Below are 11,009 nucleotides of genomic sequence, written 5' to 3'. Positions count from 1 at the left end.
CAAGATGGGAAGAAAGCCCCGTGCTCTCCTCCTGGCTCTTCTGGGGACGAGGCGGTGTGGAGGGGAATGGCATCCCTGTGCCAGGCTCCTGGCAAGCCTCGATAAGAGGCCCTGGAGGAGCTGGGAGGGAGAAGCTGACGGGATTAGGGAGGCTGGTGAGCCCTGGCTGGAGCCGGGGGTGACAGCTAATGAGGGATCTGTTTCAGTGGAGGAGGCAGCGCTGCGGGGTCACAACACAGCGAGGCCAGGGCAACGCGGCGAGCTGGGCATCCCGCCTGCGAGGGCTTATAATGGGAATTCCAGCCCCAGCACTCAGCATCACCTGGCTTTAACATCCCCACCCATGCCAGGTTGTTGGGGGGCACTCCCAGCTCCCCCCATGCCCCCCGGCTCAGCATCGCTGACCCGCTTCTGTCTCCTGCCTCGGCTCTTACAGCAGCAAACCCTGGGGGCCAAATACTCATCTCCCACCATGTGCCACCCGCTCCAGTGGGACAGCAGTCCCAGCACTAGCCCGAATAAATAGTTCCTTCGCCGGAACCTGCACTGGGGAAAGTAAAAAGATGATTTTTTAAAAATTTTTATTTTTACATGCCAATAGCAAGCCATTCTCTGGCGACCTGGGGCGGTGACAACCCAGGTGAGCATCCGAACAGCAAGCGATGGAGAGTGCATGTGCGAACAGTCTGACAGCAGAGAAACAAATAAACACTACATCTCGTAACCGCAGTCTTCACCTCCGTAGTTTTATTTTAGCAGCGTTCAGCTGGCAGTGCAGGCGCTAGCAGCAGCAGCCTGCTGTTATGCTTGTTAGGAGCAAGCAAAGCCTGGAGAACCTGCCCTCAAATGGAAGGGGAGGCAAAGGGAGAGGGAGAAATGCTCTGTGCCTGTGCGCTCGTGTGCGTGCAGCCAAGTGTGCATGTGTGCACGTGAGCGTGCACAAGAGCATGCAGGCAGGCAGGCATAGGAGTGCACGAGCACACGTGCGTGCAGGCAAGCACGCGTGTGCATGCGCGTGCGCTGGCGTGCAAGGCTGTGCGTGTGCCTGCAGCGGCAGCGTGCCTGCGCATGTGCGTGTGCGCGCACAAGGGGAGAGAAGGTGGCTCACATTGTCATGGAAACACTGACAAATACAAATACGCCAGTACACACCACTCGCTCTGCCTCGCACCAAAATTCTCTCTGAGCAGCAGCTCTGAGGCAAAAAGCATCAAAACGCACCCAGGGGCAGCAGGGTGATGGTGACATCCCGCGGTCCCCTGCCTGGCCTGGATGCCCAGATGGCTTTCTCACCCCTCCTGCTCACCACAGAGCCGAGCTGGGGTGGAGGGTGCTAGAGGACCCCAGCCCGGGGCAGGCAGTGGGACACAGCCTCACCAGCTGCCCCATTGCCAGCAGTGCAAGCTCCGGCTGGGGACACTGACACACCAGCTTGGCACAGGCCCTCCCTCCCCGGCTATCACTGGTTTTCTTCCCTCTTGCTCATGCCCTCACATTTCTACAGGGTTTCTGTCCTCTCTTCGTGATTTTTCACCAGGTCAGGCTGATGTCCCCAAGCAGGGTCCCCAAGGAGGTTGCAGCATGAGCCTACATGGGGCGGGAGCCCAGGGATGTGGAAGGGGCAGGCAGTCCCCCCTCTGGGTCACCGATTTATATCCTCAGAGAATCTTGGGAAAACCAAATAAAAGCACACAGTTAATTTTTCAGTCCAGAGGACAGGAGGGAAGCAGTGCCCTGAAGCGTACATGGCACCATTTCCCCGTACATCCCTGCTACCTCGCAAGACTAGTTGTACATCTGGGAGGAGGCAGTGGAAGAGATAACTGGCCCTGGGGGATTAAAAGACCCAGACACAAAAGGTGTAAATGGTCCTGTCTGGTAACAAATGCAACAGGTTCAGTTGCAACTGGCTGACGCTGCAGCCTTTTAATTACATTTTTGTCTGGCAATAAAAGAAACAAATTTGACTCTTAAAGCAGCACGTAACACATGAGGCATCATTACCATTTTCTTCACTGATTTTTCCTTTCTTTATCAGCCAACGCTGTGCTCTTTAGGAAGTTTATTTCCCCCCTGGACCAATCTCCTGCCTGTAAATTTGAGAGTGGGTGGGGGCGAAGACAGCAAGAGAGAGAGGAAGAGAGAGTAATATAAAATTTCTGCAATGCAAAGCGCATTCCATAAAAAAAAAGGCCACATTAGTCAGCACGCCTTGCTGGCGTGTTCCTATAATGGGGGACTCCATCAGGTTCGCTTCACCCCTCTAACTTGCTTCCCAGGGTGGCTGTAAAGATGACAGGGAGGGGGAAAGATAAACCAAGCTGCTCCTCCTGCATTTGTGGGGCTGGCAGAGGGAGTCGGTCTCTTTTGGGTTCTAACTATGGTTGTTCCTGCATTTTATAGTATTGCCCCTGATTTACTATCAGCTTTTATAGTAGCTGTAAACCAGCCCCAAAGCAGAGAAATAAAGTAACCAGAAGAACGTTTCCCCTTCCCACCCGATGCGGGCTGTGCAGCAGTGCCAGAGAGGTGGTGGATGCTGGGATGAGCATCCCCCAGGAGCATCCCAGTTTGCAGCCCATGGTCCCTCCACCGCTGCCCAGCAGCCAAGCGAGCAACCAAGAGATGGCAAGTTGGGGAGGTTGCTTTGATCTGAAGTGGCATGAGCGGGGTTAATCAGGGCTCCGTGCTCCTGTCTGTGTGAGAAGGTGGGGTTTGGTATTGATCTCTTGGAGGTGGTGTGAGGCTGGGGGCGAGCGTTCTTTAATCAGCTTGAAATTAGCTCCTGTGGGTAGGGAGAAGGACAGCCCCATAATTCAGGACACTCGCCTCTGACTCGGGAAGAAGTCCTGAGTCCAATTCCCTTCGCTGCTACAGACTCCTGCTGTGACCTTGGCTTGGCCGTATAGACCCAGCGCTCCAAATGTATTTAGATACTGAAATCAATGGGGGCTTGGAGGTGGATGCTTAAATGTCTTTATTGATCTGGCCCTTAGCCTCGCTGTGCCTCATTTCCCTAGCTCTAGTGCAAGCTGAGACTCGTGTCCATGGCTCAGCAGTGCGAGGTTTTGTTGAACCCCAGAGCCAGCACCCCGACGCTGACTGCTTCCATGGCCTTGGGCTTGTCACCTCGCCTGGCTGCAGCTTTGCCCCCCCCCACACACTTTCGGGAGGGGACGGGGAGTGTTTGGGCAGCATTTAACATGCATGGACTGATCTTGAGGGATTTGGAAATTATCCCAAAACAAGTACTGAAAGGCACTATAAAAATACATAAAAATATGACGATGAACATAATAATAATAGCGTGTTAATAGTGCCTGATACCTACAGTGGAAGTGAGGATTTACTGATAAACCTGGAAAAGCTTGGTGTCGGTACACGATGGCTTCAGACGATACAAAGCCTCCCCCAGGCTCCTGCCTCCCAAACTCAAATATATGTTACTCCTCCAAAATGGCAATTACTCAAACGTTCGTCCTAGGTGCAAAGCCCGTGTCAGAGCGCAAAACCTCCCCTGGGTTTGCAGCTGCAGCCCCCGGGCTCTGCGCTGCTCCGTGGAGGAGGCACGGATTGGGATCAAGGCTGGAGGAAGCGTGGGGTAAGCATGTTTACCTTTGCAGCAGAGAGAGAGAAAGAGGGAGCAGGAGGAAAACACATAGTAGGATCCTTGAAAATCTCTTATTCTGAGGCAGATCAGGGAAGCCTTGGGGCTCGGGCTGTGCTAGCCAGTTTGTAAGCTGTTTTTTTTCCCCGGTATTGCTGCTGAAGGAAGAAGGCTTACGGATCCCTGCTTCCAGCAACACACCATGGGAGAGCCCTGGGTGCCGAGGGTAACGTACAGCTGCCCTGCCATGGCCAGCAGAGATGCCATAACTCAGGAGCAGCTGGAGCCCGCCTGAGTTACGGCTCTGTCCTGCACCAGCGATAGGCTTGCAATAACTTACTGCCTGCTGCTAGGATGTGATTTGGTTTATTCTGCACAGGGGAGATGCGGGAGGGGAAGGGTGTCTCCTCTTTGGCTCCGGAGAAAGGGCTGCAGGTGGCTTTTCCGAACACCTCAGGGGTTTATGACTCCATCATGCTGCCTGAGGGAGCTGTTGTTATGTCCTTAAATCATTAAAGGATAATAACAACCGTGACACCAAAACCAATTCCCATATATGAATGATGCCAATGCAGGTCTCTGGGAAGTGTCGGTACTTCTTGTCCAGCAGCTCCCGTCCCTGCTGGGAGGTACCAGAGTCAGGCTTGGCTCGGCTGATGCCTGGGAAGAAGGAGAGGGGAAAACTGCTGCTGGGAATGGATCCTGCCTAAAGCAACCCTGCCATCATGCACCAGAGACTGGGAGCATCACCTCCTGCCCTCCAAACATTCCCGAGTGGGTGTAGGACCTGCCTGACCCCGGCACAGTGAGCCATGTAGAAGCTGAGGTGCTGCCCTTGGCCCCAGGAGATGCTGCAGACAGGAAACCTCATCCCTCCTTAGCTCAGCTCATGGGAGCAGCCCAGCCAGGTGGGCTTCAGTTGGGGGAAAGAACAGGTAATGTTCCCTGGCTTTAAAGGTGCTGGAGTGGCAGTGGGGGAAACGCTTTGGTGCCTGGCTGTACAGGAGCAGGCTGGGCTCCAAGGAAGGAGGGAACTCCTCAGGGAGCTGCTGCTGGGATGCTGCTGCATGAGCTGGTGTGGGCAGAGCTGCAGCAACAGCCAGGGGTCCCATAGCAGAGGAGCGTTGTTACACAAGGACCTATGGTCACTGGGATGCTTCTTGCTGCATTTTAGCTGTCCTTTATGCTGGTGAGTTTCTGATCAAGTCTTGTGTGGTCTCTGTCCCCTATGGATGGAAAATTGAAGTCTGGTGGTGCAGTGTTAGACCCTGACAGCATAAGTGGCAAGAAAAAGGCACCTAGCGTGTGGTGTTCTTATGTGGGTTTCTGGTGGTTTCTTGCTGGAATGGTAGGTATGGAGAAGCAGTGCCATATGCTTTGTGCTCCCAAACGCTTGCAGAGTCTTTGCAAGGCGTGCCCTCCATGAACAAAGCTTGCTGAGCTCATGCTGATCCAGAGGGGAAGCAGAGGCTCCGGGGCCCTTGTTCATCCAGGTCTGTTGCAGCTAAAGCTTGGCTGCGTATGGCTTGCCCAAGCTTAGCCCTCCAAATCTCCTTCTCTGCAAGACTGCCTTAGTGCTGCTCCCCAAGGAGCTAATGTTGTGTCTTAAGGGATAAGAAGGCGGATGTGAAGCTCCTTACAACCCTACATGTGTAACTGGCTGTAGGTAAAAAATCATCCTGAGACTGCAAGCTGCTTCTCCAGCAAGAAAAGTTTTTAACCCCTTGTACCAGGGGAATAAGTTCCAGGTGACTTCAAGTGCAGGAGGCATGAGAACTGCTGAAGCAGCAGAGAAAATAAATTAGTGCCATCTCGGCTAAAATCCCACACAATTAAAACCTGGATCAGGCTGTGCTCATCTGCCTGAAGATAGCATCTTTAGAGTGACATGCATTAGTCATCATCTGCAGCAAGCTAGCTTAGTGCACAGGAGGAGCCTGTTTACGAGCAAGGTGTTAGAGAAGGCTCCAGGCCCCCTGGGACCAGCTTCTCCCTCCCCGGCGCTGTGCCACCTGTGCCTGGAGCTGGGGGAAATGCCTGTCTCCATCTCTTTCCCTGGCTTGCAGTGGAGGCAGCTCAGGCTGACAGTAAACGTGTTTGCAGAAGCGCTTCTCCTGCACCCAAAGCACGTGGGGGAACGCTGCCAACATGGGCCAGCATTTCTGCCATCTGTGAGGCAGCGGATGTCCCATGTCACTAGGAGTGAGGTGACACTAGTGTCCCCAGCCTGCAAATGGGAAGGGGGTCACTGAGAAGGGACCTATCTGAGGCTGTGCAGGGAGTCTGCAGCAGAGGAGAAGAAACTCAATTAGTCTTAAGACCAAACAAGCACCTTTGAACCCCCTGTAGTTGGAATGAGAAGTGATTAAATGACCTGGGCTTAACGGTGCTGTACAAGCTTCCACCCAGCCTTGGATGAAAGCCCTGTGCTCTTCAGCTGTTTCTATGGCGTTGGCTTGTTGGTCCAGCCCCGAGCAAGGTCTCTGCAGCACCAGCTGCTCTGATCGATGGTGCTCTGGCAGCTGGAGAGGGAACTGCTGCTGCCCCATCTCCTCCAGGCCCATGTTTACGGGCAAGGGGTGCCCTGAAAACAGTCCCCAGGAGCTGCAGGGTGTTGCAGGGGGAGCTAGCCAAGCGCAGGAGCACCCATCCACAGCCACAGGCAAAGCTTTCCCTGTTCGTCCCTGAGCTGAAGCCAACCCTTGAGCAAGCCCCATGGCTGAGCCGTGAGGTTGGGCTCCGGGGCGGATGGGTTAAACACAAAACCTATGGCCTTGGGAGCGGTGGACTGCTCCGTGCAGCAGCCTGGGGTGGGCTGGGGATGCTTCCTGTACCATGGAAAGAGGAAGGCAGCTCTTGCTCACAGCTATTTGTGCATGCCGTGTTGCAGGCGCACAAGGATGCAGCACTGGGGATGGGCATGGAATGGTCTGCGTGTGGCTGGCTGCTTGCTCAGCCCCTGTGCCCTGAGTTCCATGGGAGGGAAGGGCACGAGGGGCTCATCCTGCCAGCCCCATGGCGTGAGGAGGTTGCAGACTAGAAGCCATCCCAGACCCTGTTCTCTCTAAGTACCCATGGTCCTGGCAGCAGCAGCAGCAGGACATGGGCATTGCCACAAAGACCATCTGGAAGGGCTTCTCCAGCTGACTGGCAGCTCCGTAGTCTCATGAGAGAACTGGTTTTCCTAGCATGCTTACGGGGCTTTTGCAAAACAAAGGGGCATGGCCCTGCATGCCCCGGTACTTGGATAAAGCCTCACGTTTCACCCTTTGCTATCTGAAAAGCCGTGAGGGGACCTTCCAGCTGAGACCCCTCTTTGACTCTCAGTTTGTGCCGCAAAGCATTTAAGTGAGGCTAACATTAAGCATGTGTTCCCATTAAGTATCTGCATAAATGCTTTGCTGAATGGGGGCCAACATGCCAGAACATCACCCATTTGGTTTGGGCACACGGGCAGGGATTTTATGTTATTGAAGTCCTGCCAATTAAATCAGGTCACTCCAATCTCTCCTCTTCTGCCTCTCTGGCTCTCACGCCTCTGTGTGCGTCTGTTCTCCATCCCCACGGTCCAGCCCACCACCCCAGGCAAATGCTCTGGGAATGAGCCAGACCCCCAGCTCGGCTCATGCTCCTGAGCATGAAATGGGGATTCAATAGCCACCGTCACTCCCGGGGTGTGTGGCATCCGCAGGGCTCTGGCAGCTGCTGGATGGGGCTGGGAAAAGCATTTCGGGGGTGCGACTGCTGGAAAGCAAACAAAAGCTGGAGCTCCTTTGCTGCACCCACCCCAAATCCTGCCTTTGTCTGAGCCCCACGGCTGTGCCTGGCTGGGGTGTTTCTCCCTGCATCGAACTGGGTGCGCAGGAGGATGGGAACTCCATACCTCACCTCTTAAGATGGGTGACAGGCAACCGGAACCCCAGATCTCTCAATCTGAGACACAGCAAAGCAGAAGGCAGCTTTTCCCCAGTGTTTTTCAGGGTTAAGAGTCTCTGAGCATCCCTTTCCAGGAGAGGTGAGCCGCCAGCAGCATGTCTTGATCAGGGATCCAGCCACCCCGCGGTGCTGCAGAACCCCATGGGATGTTGTGCTGTCACCCCGGCTGCACTGGGGATGGGGTAGGTGCCGGGGACTCCTGGGACTGCACACAGCCAGATCTTCCCAAAGGCAAAAATATCCCTTTGGGTGCTGGTGGGCAGGAAGGGATTTGGGCCACAAGTCCACCCTGTCCAGTCTCCCACTTCCCTCCTAACGTGGGGCCATGCAGCACTGTGGGAGACCCCCTCCCAGGCTTGGTGACCCCTGCCCATGGGGAGGGGACTGTAGCGGGACCAGCATGCACTTTGGATGCTGAGGGGTCCAAGCAGCCGGATCAGCCTTTGCAGGAGCTTTTTTTTATCCGGTCCCTGGGAGCATCACCCCAGGGGGTTGGGGGTGCCGGGGCTGCCCCTGGGATGCTCGCCAGAGCCGCAGGAGTTAAGCACGCAGCCGGCAAGAGCTGATTCAGGTGGGTGGCATGTCGTGGTGACAAGACTCGAGTGAGGAGGAGGAGGACTGGGAAAGGGAGGGAGAAGAGAGGAGGAGGGGGGAGCGTTTGCAGGCAGCGGGGAGCAGCGAGTGTGCGGCTGCAAAGGAGCCGTGCGAGGGAAGGATGAAGGTCTCTCCCCGTTGCCTCCAGACTGGGTGCTGAGGGTGGGGGCGGCGTGGCAGGGGGTGGCCTGCTGTCCCTATCCCCCCCCGCCCCCCCAAAGGGACTAGGACAGACCCCCCAGCTTTGGCAGGTCCAACGCAACCCAGTCCTTTGTCTGCTGACAGGGGCTCTGCCCGAGCCAGATGTGCAGGCAGCTGTGGCGGGGAGCAGGCAGGCGGATGACAGCAACGCTGGGAGACGGGAGGAGAGTCCAAGGGTAAGTTGGGCTCCAGCCCTGTTAACAGTATTGTCGGTCAGTTGTGACTTTTGGGGGGGGTCTCCTGTGCCTGGGGGCTCTGCAACACAGAGCTGGCTGCTTGGCAGTTTGTTTGGGGTTTGGGGTTTTTTGCCCCTTTTCCTTCCAGAGCTTTGCTTTCGCTGATCTCTGACACAGAGGATAAACGGTGTGTTTGAAAATAAATGAATGAAAACCAGGTGAAAACGGGAAATGCACACAGCATCGGTGTCTCGCCAGTACGTGGTCCAGGAGGGGGCAAGGGGCGGTGGGGCAGCCTAGGGAAAGGAGATTTTTCCCTGGGCACTAACGGTGGGATCTAGATTCCCAATCCTGGAAACTCCTCTGGGATTGAGTCTTTCCCCACCCAGGCACCGATGGGAATGTGGGGTAACCGTGGTGAACCCCACGGTGATGCGCTGGGGATGGTGCTGCTGAGACTGAAATCCAGCCTTGCACAGGGATATGCTGGCAGGATGCGATCCAGCCAGGAGCAGCGCTTTCAATGCATTAACCCCTCTGTGCCTGAGCTCTGTGGAAAATGTTGAAGGAGTCAAGCGTAGAAAAGAGGCTGTGTTAAATAAACCAGCCTGGTCTTTTGGAGTCCCTCCTTCTTTTGCAACCCACCTTTGCCTGCCCGTGCCAGGTGAAGCTCACCTAAGGGAGAGGACAGACTGCCTGGGGGGTGACAGGCAAAAGGTGATGGCAAAGCAAACCCTGGGAGCAGCCGCCCTGGGTCAATGGTGTCGTTTTAATGATTTCTGTGCTGGTTCTGTGTTTAGCTCAACCCTTCCTATCCCTGCTCCTCTATGCATGCGCCTCCCCAACGCAGCTACACCAGAGACGTGCACCCACCCGCATCCCCTGTGCTTGTACCTCTGTGCAAAGCAGCCCGCAGCTGTCGGGTGCGTGGCTGTGCCCTGCCAGCCTGGGCAGCAATGGGGACCTGGGGGGCTCTTTGCAAAGAGGCACCCGCTGCAGGGACCCTTGCACCCACCTGTGCTGACCCAGCCTGGGAAGGGTGCTCAGGAGTGGGAAGGGACCTCATAGCTCAGCCTGTGGCTGAGGCATTGCCTGTCCTTGCCTCTCCCCGATGCCCAGACAGGTGCCGAGCCCTCTTCACCTCCTTTTGCTTCCTGCCAGAGCCTGAAAAAAGGGATTTGGGAGATCTCAGCACTGTCCTCCTCTCCCAAGAGTGAGAGGGCAAAGCCCTTCACCTGGCAGTGGGACCTTGGAGGACAGGAGGGGATGCTCAGGGTTGGGCATTGCGGGGTGGGAGAAGGACCCTTGGAGCAGTGTTTCCAGGGAGGCTTTTGCTGGAAGTTGCTGCTGTCACCGCTGGACATGAGGATCTGGGTCCTCAGGCCGTGATCTAACAAGGTTGGGAGGTCAGAAGCTACTCACAGATGCTGCCTGCCTCACCACCCTCTGGGTGCTGTGCCGGTGCTGAGCCAGGACCCAGCCCCTGCTGCTGCTTTGAGGACGAGGAGCCCTGATGCCACAGCCTGGATGCAGGCAGAGCTCATAGCAAGGCTGGGAAGCAAACATCTCGTTTCTGTCTCAAAGCCCAAGTGCGGTGCAGCCGTGGGGTGACAGGGATGTGGCTCAGCACAAGTTTCCCGGAGCGCTGACTGCTCCCTGCCATGGGGCTTCTCCTTTCGTGGGGGTCCGTGGTGCTCACGCCCGGAGCATGGGGCACCATCACCCAGCTCCAGTCCTGGCTCCCCGTGGCAGGAGACCCCGGTTCTGCTGACCCAGCCTCTTTGGGGACATGGCTCTTCCCGGCGCTCCCGGCTCTCCTTTCCCCGGGGCAGAGCCAGTGCTGAGCGCTGCTACCCCAGCACCCTGGGCCCTCTCTGTGGGCAGCGGGCACTGGTTTGGCACTGGGTAAGTGGCTGTGCAGAGCAGGGCTGAGGGCCAAATGTGGGGATGAGTCTCTGCTCCTCAGCCATTTTAAACCCCTTCCTTTGGGTGGGACCTCTTTTATTCTTCTGCAGTGTAGAACGAGGAGCTCAGCATCAGTTGCCGGAGCTGAGCTGTGCCAACACCCATTGCAGAGCCTGCAAAATCCCTCTGGTGCAGGGGAAGGGGGTGGTGAGTTAGGCAGGACCCCAACCTAAACCCATCCCACCTCCCTCGGGGTGTGGGAGCATCAGGAAACCACTTTCCCCACAGCACTGTATATTAAGCTGCATAATTGCTTCCCCAGGGAGCCAGGGCAGCCCCTCTGCTCAGTGCTTCAAAGGAGATGCCGTGGAGGCTCCGATTCCCAACGCGGAGCAGAGCTTCAGCTGCTCTAACCAGCCGCGGCTCCTTCTGCTTTGAAGAGCCGTGCTGCCTCACGGCAGGAGAGGGTTCGTTCTCGCTCCTCGCTGTAGCTGATCACTGCCATTCCAGGATGTGATCCTAAATTTCCCGGCTAGGACAGGGATGGAGGATGCTAGGAAGGTCCACAGCTTGTTGCAGTTGGGCACCTG

General features: G+C 56.2%; 1 protein-coding gene across 1 annotated transcript in view; it reads left to right on the top strand.

Moving 5' to 3' along the window:
• Positions 1-280: 280 nt before the first annotated feature.
• Positions 281-11,009, top strand: part of LRRN2 (leucine rich repeat neuronal 2) — a 53,077-nt gene continuing 42,348 nt past the window's right edge. The window contains exon 1 of the mRNA XM_080367199.1: positions 281-8,514. The gene's annotated coding sequence lies outside the window, so the exon portion shown is untranslated. The remainder of the gene's footprint in view (positions 8,515-11,009) is intronic.

Source organism: Falco punctatus (assembly GCF_963210335.1).
Source record: "Falco punctatus genome assembly, chromosome: 17".
Classification (NCBI taxonomy): domain Eukaryota; kingdom Metazoa; phylum Chordata; class Aves; order Falconiformes; family Falconidae; genus Falco; species Falco punctatus.
Note: the sequence above shows the minus strand (reverse complement) of the source record. Positions and strands in the feature narration are given on the sequence as shown.